Source organism: Triticum urartu, chromosome 3A (genome assembly GCF_056163025.1).
Source record: "Triticum urartu cultivar PI428250 chromosome 3A, HENAU_Tu73, whole genome shotgun sequence".
Taxonomy (NCBI): domain Eukaryota; kingdom Viridiplantae; phylum Streptophyta; class Magnoliopsida; order Poales; family Poaceae; genus Triticum; species Triticum urartu.
Window position 1 is genome coordinate 646,316,314 of NC_141875.1, and position 19,707 is coordinate 646,336,020.

The 19,707-nt window shown below is 47.1% G+C and overlaps 1 long non-coding RNA gene across 1 annotated transcript; it reads right to left on the reverse strand.

Annotated features, from left to right (window-relative positions):
* Nucleotides 1-1,538: 1,538 nt before the first annotated feature.
* LOC147981056 (uncharacterized) lies at nucleotides 1,539-7,430 on the reverse strand. Its single transcript, XR_015598808.1, has 2 exons — nucleotides 2,727-7,430; nucleotides 1,539-2,659 (listed from the first exon to the last, which is right to left on the reverse strand). It is a non-coding gene; the product is annotated as an uncharacterized LOC147981056 (long non-coding RNA).
* Nucleotides 7,431-19,707: the final 12,277 nt, after the last annotated feature.

A 19,707-nucleotide genomic window follows, 5' to 3' on the forward strand; every position in this document is an offset into this window, starting at 1 on the left:
GGCCAAGCTCCTCCCGTCCGCCCTCAGTTTAAACGAGGCCAGATGACAGCCAAGCTCCTACCGTCTGCCCCCTATTTAAACGAGGCCAGACAGACAGCGGGCAAGAATCACACCCCTCCGCTGCTCCCCCATCTCCTCCTTCACCATTTTCTCCACTCTTCCGATGGATTCCGAGGAGCCGTTCTCCGGCATACTACCCGGCTGGGTGGCCTGCCGATCCCTCTGGATACGGCCGAGGCCGCTCGGTGCTTCATCAACCTTGCTTGGCCCGACGGAGCCAGTTGCCACCCAATCCGGCGCGTGGTTTAGCAACTCGCCGCTCCAGTTCAGCTCGATGAGGAGTGGCGAGTTGCTCCACGCTGGTACGGCGGCGAGCACCCCGGTACGGGCGTCGTCGCTGCCATGTCGTACCGCGCCACCCGTGTCTGTGGTGGCTGCGCCTCCTGTGTGTGTGGGCGCACCTCCCATGCCTACGGCAACGCCATGCAGGCAGAGACAGAAGCCGGGTGCATGGAGAGCGACGAGTCGATGGCCAACTTCTCCGTGTCTACCGCCATCATCGAGGAGAAGTAGAACACGGGAGGATGCCACCATTTGGGTCCTGTCGGGGATATACCCCGCGTATGACCCGGTCGGAGTTATAACCCGACTGGGACTTGGTAAACCGGTAGATGGTAAACCGGCAGAGAGTTAAGACAGACGGTTAAGACAGATGGTTATAACGGATGGTAATCCGGCAGATGATAACCCGGCAGGTGTTAAGTCAGATGATAACACGAAAGGTGTTAAGTGAGATGATAACCCAACATGTGGTAAGTCAGATGATAACCCGACAGATAGTCATAATCCGGCATACAGTCATACCCTGACAGACAATCATAACCCGACAGACAGAGTCGCCTGGGGTTAACAAGCCCGAGACGTTAAGAAGCCCATGATGTTAAGAAGCCCATAAAGAGAAGTCAAAATAGTTTAAGTCTTAATCCGAGTTGGACTCTACATGTAAACCGCCCCTTCAACATATATAAGGAGGGGCAGGGCACCCCAAGGGGGGGGTAATAATCGTAAGGGTTAGACATAACTAGGAGAGCTGGTTTACGGTGACTCCCTCATGAGCATAATGAGACCTAGCCACAAACATCATGTAGGGTTGTTACCGGATGATGTTTCCCGGGGCCCGAAGCTGTCTAAATCCTCGTCTTGTGTGTTGCGTCTCTTGATTCCGCTCAACCCTTTTCAAGCTACCACATAGATGCGTTGACCTCACGACTAAGTCATCACACTAAGACATCTACCGTGACAATTCCACGACAGTTGACGCCCACCGTAGGGTTTACGCATAGTGGTGTTGAGTACTTGGAGGGATCTTTCCAGGGATCAAGAAGTTTGCAGTTTTCCGTGGCTATCCCATGTCTCGAGAAAATTTCATGGGATGAAAAAAGGTTGTAGCGGAAAGATCAACATCATCAATGAGCAGTAAAACAACAATTTCAGATTCGATCCCGACAAGTTAGAATTCTGCAAGTCGCCAAGCCAAGTCAAGTCGCCAAGTCAAGGCCTTAATCAGATCACGTTCGTCTTAATTGAAGAGTCAAAGTGAAAAGGAAGGGGATGTGGCCACGGACTCGGTTTGCCCCGCCGGCTCGATGCTTCTATCGTGGCCTCTCTCCGAGCCGCCGCCGTGAGCTGCTGCCCTCGCGGACTTCCTAAGCCGCCCTGCCGGTTTGCTGCCTTCACCACGACCATCCAATTCCGACTCGCCCTCGCTCGGCCTCTGCTCCGGGCCGCGTCCGCACCCGCATCTCCACCAAGCTTCCTTCGGGTCGGCTCGACATCACCAAGCTTCCACCGCAATCCTTCTCATACGTGTGCAAATTGCTGCTTTCGAGTTGTCAACACCCCTGCACGAGCTGGCCGTTGATTTGTTTCGCCTGTGAACGGTCTCTGCCTTGTGTAGAGTCGCTATCGTCTTGTTGACCCGCTGCGGTCACGGGCCACCTCACCGGTCGTCCTCTCCGTGGCGACTTGCCTCAAAATCGGATGTGTTACCCGCGGGCCACCGTTTGCCTGAGCCGCCTCCTACATCGACACCTCGTGAGCCGCCGCGACCAGTGAGTTTCTTCCTGCTTCGAGTTGCCCGACTCTGCCTCACTGAGCCACCCGAACCGTTCGTCAGCCTTGAACCGCCAGCCAAGCCGCCGTCAAAGCACTTCACGGCTGTGGACGCAGGAGGCGCCACCTCTGCCTCTATTACAACCCGTGGTTGAGAGTGCTGCACCTCGCGTCCGTCAAGCCGCCTTCACCGTGGCTCGCCTTCATCGACCCGCCGGCTGCATCGCCCCGCTATGGCCTCCTCACTCTGCCTCCGCGACTGTGTCAAGCTGTCTCGGAGCGGTTCAACGTTTCCCCGTCTGGGTTCGACCACCTCTGTCGCAGTGGCCAAGTCAGCCGATGCACCTCGAATTGGCCTGATGCCTTGAGCCGCCATCACCATCTGCTGAGCCGCCCCGGATGTGAGTCTCCTTGCATCTGTCGCGTGCGCCCGCGGACTTGCTGCTAAACCGCCGCCTGGCCATCTGCTGCTAAACCGCCACGGCCGTGTTTCCACCTCCGCTGGCCTGCCGTTGTTCCCCTGTCGCCTACTCCGGCTGTATGCCTCCTGCAACAACAGCGAAGTGGTGAGACGTGGCTACTGCGTGTACCTCCAAGATGGCTCCGTACCACACCGAGGTACCCGACGACCGCACTACAAGTCCACCAAGTCAAGATAATTCAAAGCTTCGGCTGCAATTTCAATCTGTATGGTGGCCGTGTCCGCCGCCTTCGAGTCCGAGCCACCCTCGCCGGTGCGCCGGGCCCCCGTGCTGCTCCTTCCCTCGCGGCGCCCCGCCTCCACGCGACTGCGCCGGCAAACCGCCCCGGTTGTCCAGCACAGGCCCGACGGCCCCGTCCGTCTCCGCTCGCCGCTGTGCTCCCCTGGCTTCGTGTGCTTTGCTTCGCTCTGCCTATCATGTTGTCTGGCCGGGTCCAGCCCTGCCATCTTCTTGGCCTCGCCTACGAGCCGCCGTCACGCGACTCGTCTCCATTGCCTTGGACCGCCCCGGCCATGCGCTCGCTCGGGCTTCTACAAATCGCCGTCGCCGTTTTGCTAAATCGTCGGCCCAGGAACCTCTAGTCCGTCGCCACTTGCCTCCGCTGGCCAGCCGCCATGGGCCTTCGCCTCGCCGCGAGCCTTGACCCGCCATGGTTGACCCACCGTGGTCGATTCGTCGTGGCCTTGACCCGCCATGGTTGACCCACCGTGGCCTTGACCCGCCATGGTTGACCCGCTGTGGTCGATCCGTCGTGGCCTTGACCCGCCGTGGTTGACCCGCCGTGGTCGATCCGTTGTGGCCTTGACCCGCCGTGGTCGATCCGTCATGGCCGTGACCCGCCGTTGTTGACTCGCCGTGGCTGATCCGTTGCACCTCGCTGTGACCTTGCTCTTCTACCATCATTGGGCGTTAAACCGCCTCAACTTGCTCTGCCCGATCCTCCGCTTGCTCGCCGCTCCTTCTTAGAGGAAGAAGAGATGTGGGCCGGGTGTTTGTGTGAAATTGGATTAGGAAAAGAGGCAGAGCCGCCCTGTGTAAAAAAATCGGGCTATGGTGTTGTCTACAAGAAGAGGAATGGTGTGGCTCCCTAAAATTGGTCAATCAAGTTGACTGACTCGCTACAAGCTAGCTTTGGAAGATGGGTCAACCACGGCCTCCTAAGCCGCCTGTGGACGGCGCCTCTCTGACCTACGTAAGGATAAAAATGAAGGAGGGGGAAGGCAACCGTTCACGTTCATCCGAACAAAAAATACTAGGTGCTATCCTTTTTATATATTTTATCCGTGTATTTCAATTCCTCTGAGCACCATTACACTTCCCTATTGGTGTTTTTATATACAGGAAAAATTATTGTTATATTGCGGGTATAAAGCACACACTTGCAACGTTTTAGAACGGTGTTTTCCTCCGTGTCACATTACCCGATGAACGGATGGCCAGTTCACGCGTCCGCACCGGTTTACAACATGGAGGACAACTTGCCCGTCCGCACCGGCCTATAATATTGCGGCCAACTCATCTGTTTGCTCCCACGGTGGACTCACCCATGATTGATTTCCGCTTCACCATGGTGATCATCAACTCCGCAGTGGATAACTACTGGCCTAACATATCAGGTGAAGTCCATCCAGTATATTTTTATATTATATTGCTTTTTTTTAAAAGAGCAATTACTTCGGCTTGTAAGTTCTTCAATGCAGGGCAAGTTGTCTACTGCAAAAGGGATTTTTATATCACTGAGATGTTGAATGACTCATACCGGTTTATATCACGGTCAAATATGGAGAATCTCAAGCCAACTCCTTGAGTCGCCTTAAGACTCGGTGGCTACAATGACGTGACTCGGCAGAATTGGCCGGTTTCAGTGAATTCAAGAACTCCGGGTCAGTGGAGGGAAGATAACCCGGCCCTGGAGGCTACTGCCTTGTTGGCGAATATTTAAAGGCCGTCAGAAAATTTCCGGCTTAAAAAGAAGGATTCCGGTTTAAAATCCGGCTCAAGGTAAAGCTGTCTCCCACAAAGCTTTGAAGCTCTCAATATCCGGTTTAAGAATTTCCGGTTCAAAAGAATAATCTCTCGCAAGTTCAAGTTCTCAGAAAAAATTAAAGGGACCAAAGAGAGTCTGTTGCAAAAGCACAGCTCAAACATAGGTGCCCTTGAGCACAGCTCACAATATCACATGGGGGCTTGGTCGTATTCGAACCATAGCTACACCTCTTGATCGGCGTAAGGCCACCAGGGAAATCACTTGGGGGCTTGGTCGTATTCGAACCATAGCTACACCTCTTGATCGGCGTAAGGCCACCAGGGAAATCACTTGGGGGCTTGGTCGTATTCAAACCATAGCTACACCTCTTGATCGGCGTAAGGCCACCAAGGAAATCACTTGGGGGCTTGGTCGTATTCGAACCATAGCTACACCTCTTGATCGGCGCAAGGCCACCAGGGAAATCACTTGGGGGGCTTGGTCGTATTCGAACCATAGCTACACCTCTTGATCGGCGTAAGGCCACCAGGGAAATCACTTGGGGGCTTGGTCGTATTCGAACCATAGCTTAAACCCTCTTGATCGGATCAATGCCACATACATATACATCATCATATATTGCATCATGCATTGCATCATCATTACATCATCGTAGCATACATCATATGTGCAAATGGAAGGAATAGTCCCGAGTCGCTGCAGGCTTACGACCCGGCACTTGGGGGCTACATTATTCAAGTTGAGATTATATCAAATATGCAAGTCCCATGTCACTGCCAGCATGCACCATGGCACTTGGGGGCTAATGCAAAGTCATTTTTATTGGCCTTATTGAAGACCCGACTCATCACGTCATAATGAGCTGGCCCTTGGGGGCTACCAATTGCTACTGTCAAAAATTTAAGGCACACAAGCTCTAATCCATTATATTGAAAGGTTTATTACTCAGTTGGTAGAGTACAAAGCTCTTAACCTTGTGGACGTGGGTTCGAGCCCCATGGTGAGGGTTACGTCATATGAAGTTATTTTCAATGAAGTATATATATAAAGTCCCAGCCCAGTATTATCTTACTGAGCCGGCCCTTGGGGGCTACACGTTGCTGCTCAAGTCTACATGATCATATCTACAAAGTCCCTACTCAATATTGCATAATGACCCGTCCCTTGGGGGCTACACTGGTTGAAGTTTTTATGAGCACAAGGCAATTTCAAGTCCCAGGTTGCTGCAAGCAAGACAATCCGGCATTTGGGGGCTACATATGTGGAATACTCAGTTTATGACTAATGACTGAGATGAACAAATCGGGTTTCTTCAAGGCGGTGACATTTATATTGAAGCAAGTCTTAAGCTGTTGCTACACTACCTTCTTAAGACTTGGGGGCTACAAGTGATAGGCATATAAGAGGTATATTTTCAAGCTTGATGTTAACTACAATTATGACCCAATATTTATAAACCGGCAATTTTGGCAATGATAAAGCGGCAAGTTCTACATCCTTAAGCCGACCGAAGATTAGATGAGGATTCCAAGGACCAATATTTTTGTTAAGCATTGAGAGCTGAATCAAATGAATTATTCTTCACAATATTTCTCTATGACAAACCAATGTCAGCAAATTGATTATGAAGCTGGCCTATTGACCTGGATTTTCTAAAAGAAGGAAATGACAAGGATTTAAGGATGATCAGGATCAGTTTAGCATGGATAAATCCAAATTAAACTGGGGACTAATGTCGGGGATATACCCCGCGGTATGACCCGGTCGGAGTTATAACCCGGCTGGGACTTGGAAAACCGGCAGATGGTAAACTAGCAGAGAGTTAAGACAGACACTTAAGACAGATGGTCATAACGTATGGTAATCCGGCAGATGATAACCCGGCAGGTGTTAAGTCAGATGATAACCCGACAGGTGTTAAGTCAGATGATAACCCGACAGGTGTTAAGTCAGATGATAACCCGACAGGTGTTAAGTTAGATGATAACCCGGTAGACAGTCATAACCCGACAGACAATCATAACCCAGCAGACAGAGTCGCCTGGGGTTAACAAGCCCGAGACGTTAAGAAGCCCATGAAGAGAAGTCAAAATAGTTTAAGTCTTAATCCGAGTTGGACTCTACATGTAACCCGCCCCTTCAACATATATAAGGAGGGGCAGGGCACCCCAAAGGGGGGGAGGAAATAATCTTAAGGGTTAGACATAACTAGGAGAGCTTGTTTACGGCGACTCCCTCATGAGCATAATGAGACCTAGCCACAAACAACATGTAGGGTTGTTACCGGATGATGTTTCCCGGGGCCCGAAGCTGTCTAAATCCTCGTCTTGTGTGTTGCGTCTCTCGATTCCGCTCAACCCCTCTCAAGCTACCAAATAGATGCGTCGACCTCACGACTAAGTCCTCACACTAGGACATCTCCCGTGACAATTCCACGACAGGTCCCATGAAGGCTACCGCCGAGGCGACGACGGCACATTTAGGTGGTTTCTTTGCTGCTTCGTCTCTTCCGAGGACCTTCGTCGAAACCCGCAAGTGTCTACCGGACATGAGGAAGACAAAGGGATCCGTGGGCGGCCATTTATATTACATCCTCCCTCTCCGGCTGGCGGGAAATATTTGTTCTAAGAATGGATAATTGGATGTATCTATAACTAAAATAAGTCTAGATACATCCATTTTTAGGACAAGTATTTTCGGACGGAGGGACTATTAATTATACCAAGAGAGCCGGATTAGCACCGCTTAGTTCATGTAAATGTAATGAAATCCATCATGTTTATATGAAGATCTAAATTTTTTATACGAAATCCTGCATGCTTATATGAAAACAGTCCGTGTTTGCACGAATTTCATCTGGGTGGTTAGAGTTGTGAAAATGTATGCCACTGGCATTTGATGTCGTCCTCCGTGGAAGGAAGCAGGAGGAAATTTGCCGGCTGCCGTTGGATATGCTCTTATGCTGGAAAAAATAGAGTCACATCCAATCCATTTGAGTTAATTGCGTGTATGATTCTCCCTCTATAAAAAGTTAATTGCATGTATAGTGTACACGTGACTTGCAGGGTGGCTACAACTTCGTATAGAAAGTTAAAAAGAAACAAGTCTCTTATGCTGGAAATAATAGATTCACATCCAATCCATTTGAGTTAATTGTGTGTATGATTTTCCCTCTATAAAAAGTTAATTGCATGTACAGTGTACACGTGACTTGCAGGGTGGCTACACCTTCGTACAGAAAGTTAAAAAGAAACAAGTACATCCTTAATCTTGTATTCTAAGTACTCTGTGGGTTCCACTGTTAGTACAATAGCGAAAGAAGTATATATTAAATAAGTAATATATATATATATAATAATAATAATAATAATAATAATAATCTAAATTTAAAGACAAAATTCGAACTCAGGTCATCGCGTTGCGAGCATCCGGCGCTAACCAGTCCAACACATTTTTGTTGTAGACCATGCTGTAGATATATCTCCATGTGTACTCTTATACTCCATCCATTCCTAAATATTTGTCTTTTTCAGATTTCAAATGGACTACCACATACGGATGTGTATGTAGACATATTTTAGATTGTAGATTCACTCATTTTGCTCTGTATGTAGTCACTTGTTGAAATCTCTAAAAAGACCAATATTTAGGAACAGAGGGAGTAGAAAACAGAGTTGGTGATGATGGTGTGCGTGCCATCCTGCAATATAGGCCGTCAGATTTATATCTAACAGATAGGAAGGAAACTATGACAATTTTGCAAAAAGATACGACACCCCTATCCACGTTTGCAAATAAGGCCTTCCCTCATTCATCCTTTTCTCTACTCTTACTAGCAATGTGCCCGTGCGTTGCAACGGATCCAAAATATAATAATACATGTTCACAAACTTGAAAGAAAAACACTCTAGTTTGGTGTATATATCACTAAAAATATAATCATATTAGGTTTCACTCAAAATATATTCCTTGTGGCTGTTTTGATGAGGTGGGGGAGGGATGTGGTTGGTTTCAATATACTAAGGGGTTTCTGCAAATTGGAGCATGGAAGTGGGGTCTTGCTGCAAAAAGCCACAACTTACATCATAGTCATTAGATGCAGATCTGATGGTCAGAAATGATGGATGGCAGGTACACCATCATCACCAACTAAGTCTTTTATAGGAGTTGAGATAAAAAAAACATAGTTGGTGATGATGGTGTGCCTGCCATCCTGCAATATAGGCCGTCTGATTTATATCTGGCGGATAGGAAGGAAACTATGGCAATTTTGCAAAAAGATACCCACACCCCTCTCCACATTTACAAATAAGGCCTTCCCTCGTTCATCCTTTTCTCTCACAAGATAAACTAATCATATAAACATATCTTGATGTTCCATGCAACGCATGGGCATCTTGCTAGTCTCTCACAAGATAAACTACTGATACAAATGTATCTTGATGTTCCGTGCAACGCACGAGCATCTAGCTAGTTTCTTTTAAAATAGTTACCGCGATAATTTGGTTGAAGTGATATATTTTATTTCCGCCACGAATGATTTCAGATTCACTAGTAGTAGCAAAGAAAAGGTTGTCTTGCTAATTAATAGAAAACAGGGTGAAAACTATCACATGAGGCCGGTAAAAACAAAGCACATTGGGTTCAGCGTCATCGTCACTACAGCTGTGCACGCGCGAGAAGTCTACATATCGAGTGCGCTACGGAGAAAAAGACGTATTGAGTGTGTCTGAGCGAGGCACAGAGACACAATGTTTGAGAGAGAACCCAATTGACAGATTAAGATCAGATTGAGTTGTCACCCTTCTGCTGTCATTGTTGGGGTTGGGGTGGGGTGGGGAGGGGGAGGGAGAGAAAGACACATCGATTGTGCACGGTATGCACAGAGGCACAACTAGCGAGTGTGTGTGTGTGTGTGTTTGAAAGAGGAGTAGATAGATTACTATCAAGATCGAGGTGCCACCCTACTCCTTCGGTGTCGGGCAGTGTGTGTGTGTGTGTGTGTGTGTGTTTGAGAGAGAAGCCAGTCGATGGATTAGTATCAAGATCGAGGTGTCACCCTACTCCTTCGGTGTCGGGAAGTGTGTGTGTGTGTGTGGGTGGGTGGGGGGGCAGTGACACTTACATATCTCTACTCTTATAAAAAATAGAGTTGGTGATGATGGTGTTCCTGCCATCCTGCAGTATAGGCCATCTGATTTATATCTGACAGATAGGATGGAAACTATGACAATTTTGCAAAAAGATACCCACACCCCTCTCCATAGTTGCAAATAAGGCATTCCCTTGTTCATCCTTTTCTCCCACAAGATAAACTACTCATACAAATGCATCTTGATGTTTCGTGCAACGCATGGGCATCTTGCTAGTAGGGAGAAGGAGTTTGTGTGACACATATCTATATTAAGGGATAGGTAGATAGGATGTGTGTGAGGCATACTTAAAGCATCATAGAGATAAACAAACGGTGTGCATGCAAGTGCCGGAAAAAAAATGAAGTGACAAACAATGTCTACGCGCGCGCGCGTGTGTATGTGTGTGTGTGAGAGAGAGAGAGAGAGAGAGAGAGAGAGAAATCTCAAAACAAAAGGTTCTCTGCTGGAATCCCATTGTATGTATTCATATGGTTCCGGAACTCGAGTTAACCTTAGGCATATGTGTGAGAGACATAATTATCCTTTGAGACATTAGTGGCTGTGGGTGGGCGGAATTAAAGGGGTGGGTGTGTTCGATGGACAGAGCGTGTGTGTTTCTGTGTGAGAGACTTGTAGGATGGGGTAGAAAGATGAATTCTAACCTTGATGGAGGGAGAGAAACACACGAAGTGCGCGTGTGTGATTTTGATGCCCACGGGGAAATGAGATATGTATGCGTGTGTGAAAGTGCTAGTGATCGACTAGAGGGGGGTGAATAGGCGATTTTTATGAAATTCTTCAAAACATGGAAGTTTCGAAGACAAACGATAAAAATGAACCTATTAACATGCAGCGGAAAGTAGACTACACTAGCCAAGCCATAGTCAAGTATTCAATGAAGTGAAAGCACAAAGACTAATACCAGCTAGGCAGTATGGATCAGGATGGAAGATAGTATGAAGCCAATCAGAACAAGCAGTCACACAGTGAAGACAAATAGATAATGCAAACAGGCTATGACTTCACAAGGACCAATCTACAAATAAAGAGATGGGAAGGATAGAACCAGTGGCTCATTGAAGACAATGATTTGTTGGACCAGTTCCAGTTGCTGTGACAACTGTACGTCTGGTTAGGGAGGCTGAGATTCAACTCAGAAGACCGCGTCTTCACCTTATTCCCCTTGAGCTAAGGACACCCAGTCCTCGCCCAATTACTCTGGTAAGTCTTCAAGGTAGACTTCCAAACCTTCACAGACTTCGTTCACCGGCGATCCACAATGACTCTTGGATGCTCAGAACGCGACGCCTAACCGGCTGGAGGATTCACAGTCCTCAAGTGTAATAAGTCTTCAGATCACACAGACAGGAAGACTTCAGTGATACCTAACACTCTTTGGCTTTGGGTGTTTAGGGCTTTATCCTCGCAAGGATTTCTCTCTCAAAGGCTTCGAGGTGGGTTGCTCTCAAACGACAAAAGCCGTGCACTACCTCTGAGCAGCCAACCAATTTATGGTGTAAGGGGTGGGCTATTTATAGCCACTAGGCAACCCGACCTGATTTGTCCAAAATGACCCTGGGTCACTAAGGAACTGACAACGTGTTCCAACGGTAAGATTTCAAACACACACGACAAATTTACTTGAGCTACAAGCAAAGCTGAATTATCCAGCTCTGGATAAGATTTGCTCTCATTGTCTTCGCTTGAAGACATAGGATTTTGGTTAAGCATCACTTCAGTCTTTCTGACTGGTTCACTTGGACCCCACTTAACAGTACGGTGGTTCCTATGACTCAACAAAGAAGAAAAAGAACGACGAAACAACTAAGTCTTCGCGCTCCATAGTCTTCACGTGATGTCTTCTCTTGTCATAGTCTTCAATGTGAATGTCTTCACATACCACCTTTGACTTCAATGTCTTCATACATTTTTAGGGGTCATCTCCGGTAGGAAAACTGAATCAATGAGGGACTTCTACCTGTGTTATCCTGCAATTCTCACAAACACATTAGTCCCTCAACCAGGTTTGTCGTCAATACTCCAAAACCAACTAGGGGTAGCACTAGATGCACTTATAATCTCCCCCTTTTTGGTGATTGATGACAAACTGGTTGAAGTTTTCAACGGGGATAAAAGTATGTGAAATTGTAAAGGATTTAATTATTGTGTTCGTAAGTAGCAGGAAGGCTCCCCCTGAAGATGTGCATATAAGTATTTGCTTTTGAATGCAAATGCACATGGCAGGTTGTACTTGCGAAGCTCCTCTTTTACTTATGAAGACAATTCATCATGCATGAAAGGATATATCGAAGATAATGACATGCATAATGGAAAATGGACGTCTGCCAAATGACTTCATGCGGAATTTATCGTCGCACATGCGGAATTTATCATCGCATCACATAGTGTCGAAAAAGTAGCAGACGACCATCAAGTTTAAGTGTTACAACTCAAAAACGAACCAAATGTTTCAAAAGCGAGAGTTGTAAGCACTTTGCAAATGTAGCAAAAACTAAAGCAACCACCCATATGGACCCGCTTGAAGACTATCAACTCATATGCTTCTCCCCCTTTTGTCAGTAAGGACCAAAAAGGTTTGAATACATAGAGCTTCTACTCGTTCCCATGAGGTACAGGCGAAGCAGCAGGGTCGTCGTTGAGGTCCATGGTGCAGAAGAACTCGATGCAGTGTCGACACGCGCTGAAGTTGGAGGTGGTGTAGTGGCATCATCTTGGTCATCGATGACTCTGGCATTCACCGTCGTAGCTGAGGACGAATAGTCAGAGTCTTCAAGTGAGGGAGTCCGACGCAAGTGAGCATTCCTTGGAGGAGTGGAGTCAAACTTGAATCTTTCTGTGAAGCCATCGTCTTGAAGATCTTCTTCAGTAGTGAGCAAAGTCAAACTCTTCCAAGACCTCCGACAGGTTTCATGTGTAACAAAGGCATTCTTGGTGGCAAGATTGCGAATGCGATTGACGTCCACCAAGAGGCTTTGCATATGACGCTTAAGCCAGTCATGATGCTTATCCTGTTTATGATGTAGCACGACGAGAAGCTCTCGGTCATTGAGAACACGAGATCGCTTCCGAGGCCTTTGGGCAATGGTGCTTCCAGTTGCGTCATTTTGGGCGTGAGGGGCACGTGTGTTACCATCCAAGGGATAAACACGAGATACTGCCTGAACTCCTTCAATGGGCTGGGTGAAGCTTTGATGATCAACGTTGTGAAGATAGATTGGATCCTTAGCAGTCTCTAAGTAAATAGCTTCAACAGACAGATCAACCTCTGGCAAGAATACAAGATGATTGCGCGCATACGGCTGATAGTTGAAGGCAGAGTGAAGCTTGATAAGGCGCATGACCCATGGAGCATAGAATTTCAGACCAAAAATGTCGGAGCCAGATGCAACCAACTGCCTGATGAAGAAGTCTTGAGCATTGAAGCTCATGCCATTGAAGATATAGAAAACCAAAGTCTTCATTGCTCCATAAAGCTTCGCTGCAGATGAATGTCCTTTGATAGGCCATAGAGTTTTTCTGATGATATGGTAAATGGTGCGGGGCAGATACTCTAGGTCTTCAACAAGGAATTCGGTTGGGTATTCAGCGTCGTGAGGCAAAGGCTTCATCATGCTCAGCATTTGGCTCATGTTGGGTTCTGGCTTCTGGAAAATGCTCTCCAAAGCATTCTGGTGTTGTTGACAACCTGGTTCATAATATTCGCCAGGAATGGGCAGGGCTGTGAACTCAATGATGTCTTGGGCTTTAGCTTCATGATGAACATCGCCTGTCATCCACTCAAGGATCCAAGTCTTTGGATCCCTGTTGTATCCACGAATGTGGAGGGTAGCATAGAATTGAAGCAGAGTTCTTCATTCCAGTGTTCCTTTGTAGTCACAAAGTTGAGCAAACCTGCATCATGGAAGCAGTCAAGGGCTTCTTCAAGGCATGGCAGTCCAGCAATGGCTTCATAATCAAGATGCATATGAGGGAAGATGCGTCCCTGATTGTACAAGATGCATGAATAATAGCTTCTCTGCTGATAACTCCAGAATCGGTCCGAAGAGATTCTTGGCCTTGTGTAGGGGTTCTTATCACTGTCGAAGAATGTGTTGTGTGCCTTGAATCTATTTAGATTAAATGATCCTGGTAAAGTTGCAGTACCTGGAAACCGTGGTAGTCTTGGCTTTGGCTTCTGGACCTGAGGCCTATGCTCCACATGATAGGCAAATTGAGGTCCGGGAGCAGGCGGAGGAACCAAAATTGGCCAGCGGACGGTAAGAAGCTGTCCACGATCATATGCTTGCTCAATGGTGTGTGGCCTTGGAGGAGGTACAGGAGCAGAGGCATTGGCTTCAGGCAGCGGATTTGCTTCGGCTGCTGCATTGGCTTCAGGTGCATTCACTTCTGGCACCACATTAGCTTCAGGTGCCACATTAGCCTCAGCCATGACAACGTCATTGGATTTAGTGTTGATGTTGGTGGCCGCCTCAGTATTGGTAACCTCCACTTCAGGAGCTGGAGGGTCGGACACGTTCTCCTCGAGAACAACTTCAGGGTTGGACGGGGGTGTACCAGAACGTTCTTCTTCTCTTGGTTCTTCTTCATAGTCATCAGCTGATGCAGCCGAAATATCTTCAGCCGTTTTGGCTTCAGATTCAGGGATGTTCGCAGTAGGAGAGGCTTCAGGAAAGACTTCGCGTGAAACGGATTGGCGCTCTTCTCCTTCTAGAACACTTGACAATGTAACCTGTGGCCTTGGTCCTTTGCGAAGCCTGCGAAATGCTGGCGACGCCTGTGGAGATGGAGTTGGTTGAGCCTCAAAGTCTTCACTGTCAATCAGCGGAGTGGTGACCTGAGGTGGGGGAGTGATTGGTGTTTCTTCAGCACGAGGGGATTCTTGAGGGTGATCAGCCCATGAGTCATCCTGAGTAATTGGCGTCAATGGACGACCAATGCTGATGAGTTCGCTGTTCGTGAGAATAGGCGATGATACCAAATTGTGCTTGATCTGAGGAAGGACTTCATCATCTTCAACATTATCGTGAGGACCAATGTCTTCAGCTGTGGTGGGGTCAATAGCTGTATTCTCTTCCGATTCAGGAGCCTCTGTGGAAGCAGGCTCATGAACTAACAGACGACGTTCACGATGTTCAGCCGCAGGACGAGCAACAGGAATTGGCTCAACAAGAAGGGGCTTTGTGGAAGAAGCTCGATCTCTCTTCTTTGTTTTCCTTTTCTTGGTTGGGGGAGCATCATCAGTGGTGGCTTTGGTCTTATGCTTTCTGGCTTCGGCTTCAGCTGCTCTAGTTTTCTTGAATTCTGAAGCCATTGTGGGGACCTTAGGCTTCGAGCCTGTCATACTGGCTGGGAAGACAATGCGAGGTTCTTCCTGCCTTGATGCTTCTGGTTCTGCCACAGCTGGCTTCTTCTTCTTCTTGGCAGCCATTCTGGGGTCGATGCTTGGTCGCCCCAAAGCCTTGCGTTTTTCAGCTTCATTGTTGCCTTGAACACATTTGGCAGCAAGATTCTTCATGCGACCACGAGGACATTTTGCTTCTTCTCGTTTCTTGTGGAATGCCTCCTTGAGCTCATGCATCATGACCTTGAAGTTTTGAATGTCTTCAGCATTGAGCTTGGCCATGTGCTTCTTGAACTGAGCCTTTTCATAGTCAATCTTGTGCTTTAGCTCAACAATCTTCTGGGCAAGAGCTAGCTCAGGAGCAATGGCTCTATGGAAGGAGACGCTAAGGCCAATTGGAAGCCGAAGATCATCAAAACTGACATCTGGGCTGTCAAACCACTCATCAATAAACTTGTACAGGATCTCCACATCAAAGAGAGGAAGAGCATTGAAGATTTCTGCCTCTTGCTTGCTCTTTATCAATTGCTCTAGAGCGTCATCGCCAAGATCATCGTCGCTGGACAGATCAATGGCGTCATTCTCATTTCTCAAAATAGCAGCAGGAGTCAGTGCTTGACCAGTGGGTTGCATGGGCTTTTTCAACTTGTTAGACTTGGAGATGTGTGAGAGATCTTCAGACTGCACACCTAACTTCAGGAGGTGCAGTGGCCAAAGGCTTCGCCCGTGAGACCTTTGGTGGAGAAGAGGGCTTTGAAGCCTTTGGTTTCTTTTGCTTCACAGGCTTCGGTGGTGTAGGTGCTTCGTCAGAATCAGTGTCATCTGCAGAGTGGTCCACGGCTGCCCCTTGAACCTGAATGTGAGTGATGAGACCTTCTAAGTTGTAGAAGGGCCCAATAAGATTGGGTTTAGCTTCGCGTGTGCCGTCAGCTCATGGTGTAGAGGGGCCTGGGTTGAAGTCTAATCCCAAAGACTTCTTGTTTTCCTTGGATGAGTTCTTTGCAGCCTGATAGTTGCGCTTGAACAGATTATCTTCACGACACCATAACAGAGAACATGGGTCGGCTTAGCAGGCTGAGGTCCACGAATCATGCAGGGGTAGAAGCCTTGAGCAATAGCTTCGGACTTCGACTTGGGCTGAAGACCTTTGTATATTATATCTCCCCAGGGTCCCTTTAAGGCATTCTTCTCAGCATACTCCTTGGTGACGAATCTGCACTTGAACCATTCCTCTGCCCAATGTCTTTGAATCCATTGGATTCGGTTCTTGTGCTCTCCTAGGTTTCTTCTGGATCTGACTTGTATAACTCATAGAGATCCGGTGGCAGGTCCTTAGCAGTGTTTTCACGGCATTGTCTGCCGCCCTTTCTGACTGATTTTTGAGTTGTCATGAAGTTTAGACTGAAAGGCTTCAACACTGTCAAAGTCTTCCGTCTACTGGTCAGACAGGAACTGGCTTCAGGAGAATTTATGTGACGCTGTAAGAACTCTGCAAATGAATGCAGACTATGAGAACCAAGGGATTCTCCCATGGACATGTACCTGTGACAGCTTTAGAGATGCGAGGGAAGGGGAAGAGGTCATATGCATTCTCAGAAGATTTTGAAGATAAATCAGTTTAGAAGACATTGACCTCATAGTGTGAAGACATTCACTCATATGTAGAGAGTTGGTTCTAGATTTGTACGAATCCACGAATAAGTACAAGTGAGGAATCTAACTACTTTGTGAAGCATAAGTGAACATACTAGGCATGCTATAAGATGCAGAACGAGATAGATCCAACTTGTAGGAACAGAAACCACTTGTGGTTGAAAAGGATGAATCTATCGGATCAAAAGGACCGTAAAAAGAGTTTTAATTTACCACACGAGGAACTGCTAGACAGAGTGGGAGAGGAGGCCGAGCAGTTTGATCTTCCGTGCCCTAACTTGGCGATGGAGGACACCTATGGCGACGGCGGAGAAGACGATGTCCGCGGCCGGCGTGAGGATGACGTTGGTGAGGTCGCGGCAGCAAAGCGCTTCGTCGCCGACATCGTCGAGGGCTAGCGGTGGCGCTAGGGTTTGTGCGAGAGTGGAAGAAGAGATAATGACTGGGGTGAGGCGTGTATTTATAGGGACAGGGACGGCATAGTGTTATTACACAGGTGCCCCTGGCGGTTCACATCTGAAGGACACGTGGCGATCATGCAACACATTGGAGGTTGTTCCATGTTCCCACGCACGCCTGGATTGTCGGGTGGTCGTTCCCGCTTCTCCGGGTTTCAGGCAAAAATGATTAAACATTTAAAACAGATTTAATGTTTGTCTCTGTATGTTCTGCTGACAAGGACGCAGCGAAGACATTCGACAGTTTCAATAGAATGCATATGATTTGGATAGATAGACTTAAGACGGGAGCATAGAAAGGTCAGGGTCCGATCACATTCACTTAGTTCAAAAGATTCAACTAGAAGACATAGCTATAAGTGAATGTTGTAGAGGACAGAAACCAAATCAGTACATTGAAGATAAACATGAAGCCATGTTAACAATGAAGACAAACCAAATGCGAAGACTTTGCAAATGCAACGCCAACAGAAAGTATTCCAAACAAAAGTTTGGTGGTGGCGTTACCCACCGTATAGGAAATATTAGACCCAGACACGGCGCACAATTATTGCAGCGCTTCCGAAGTCAAATTCCGCGTTAATGTATTCACACTTAGAGTGTAAGTCTTCATTAGTTGAAGATATATGTTACTTTGTGTGTTTGCACATCTAAGTCATCAACATGCATTAGTGTTAGGATGTGTGCATGATCACAGGGCATTTGAGGATTCCAAGATATTTAGCTCAGACCGCAACTTGCAAAACCTTTTCTCATCCAAGGGCTTTGTGAAGATATATGCCAGTTGCTCTTCAGTGCTGACGTGAATGATATCAATATCTTCCTTCATGACATGATCTCTGAGAAAGTGATGACGGATCTGAATGTGCTTTGTCTTCGAGTGCTGAACTGGGTTGTTGGCGATCTTGATGACGCTTTCATTGTCGCAGTAGAGTGGCACTTGCTTCAGATGAATGCCATAGACTTTGAGTGTTTGCTTCATCCATAGAAGCTGAGCGCAGCAAGATCCAGCAGTAATGTATTCAGATTCGGCAGTGGAGAGAGATACACAGTTCTGCTTCTTTGAAGACCAACACACAAGTGATCGTCCCAGAAAGTGACATGTGCATGATGTAGTCTTGCAATCCACCTAGTCACCAGCATAATCAGCATCCGAGAATCCAACTAGATCAAACTCTCAGCCCTTTGGATACCATAATCCTAGTGTTGGGGTGTGAGCCAAATATCGAAGAATATGCTTCACATCTAAGTGATGCGATTCCTTTGGTGCCGCTTGGAATCGGGAACACATGCAAACACTAAGCATGATATCTGGCCTAGATGCACATAAGTAAAGCAAGGAACCAATCATGGAGCGGTATACCTTTTGATTGAACTCTTTACCATTGGCATCAGAATCTAGATGACTGTTGGTAGGCATTGGCGTCGTGTAACCTTTGCAGTCTTGCATTCCAAACTTCTTCAGGCAATCCTTGAGGTATTTCTCTTGAGATATGAAGATGTCATTGCGTTGCTGTCGTATTTGAAGACCAAGGAAGAACTTCAGCTCACCCATCATGGACATCTGATATTGCTCTTGTATCATGTATCCAAACTCATCACTGTATTTCTGATTAGTGCAGCCGAAGATAATGTCATCCACATATATTTGGCACACAAACAGTTCACCATCATATGTCTTCATGAAGAGTGTGGGATCTAGGGAACCAGGTTTGAAGCCTTTGCTCTTCAGGAAGTCCTTGAGTGTGTCATACCAAGCACGAGGGGCTTGTTTGAGGTCATACAATGCCTTGTTGAGCTTCTAGACCATGTCAGGATGTTTTGGATCCTCAAAGCCAGGCGGTTGTGCAACATACACTTCTTCTTCAATCTTGCCATTGAGAAAAGCACTCTTCACATCCATTTGATACAGAAGAATGTTATGATGATTTGCATAGGCCAGCAGTATGCGTATAGCTTCAAGCCTAGCCACATGAGCAAATGTTTCATCGAAGTCAATTCCTTCAACTTGAGTGTATCCTTGAGCAACGAGACAAGACTTGTTTCTGACAACTTGACCATGCTCATCTTGCTTGTTGCAATATATCCATTTAGTGCCTATGATATTGTGCTTACAAGGATCAGGACACTTGACCAGTTCCCATACATTATTCCGCTCAAACTGTTGAAGCTCTTCTTGCATAGCTTGAATCCATTCAGGTTCCATGAAGCCTTCATCAACTTTCTTGGGTTCAGATATTGAGACGAATGCGAAGTGCCCACAGAAATTTGCTAGTTGTGTTGCCCTTGAACGAGTGAGTGGACTAGGTGCATTGATGCTATCAATTATTTTGTCAATCTGTACTTCATTTGCAACACGAGGATGAACAGGACGAAGATTTTGCTCTTGTTGATCATTGTCATCGTTAGAGGGATTGTCTTCAGGCTGAGTATTGTCTTCAGGTTGATCAGGTGCAGAGATGATGAGTTCCTCTTGGGGCTATGCTTCAGACGGTATGATTTCTCCAATTCCCATAAG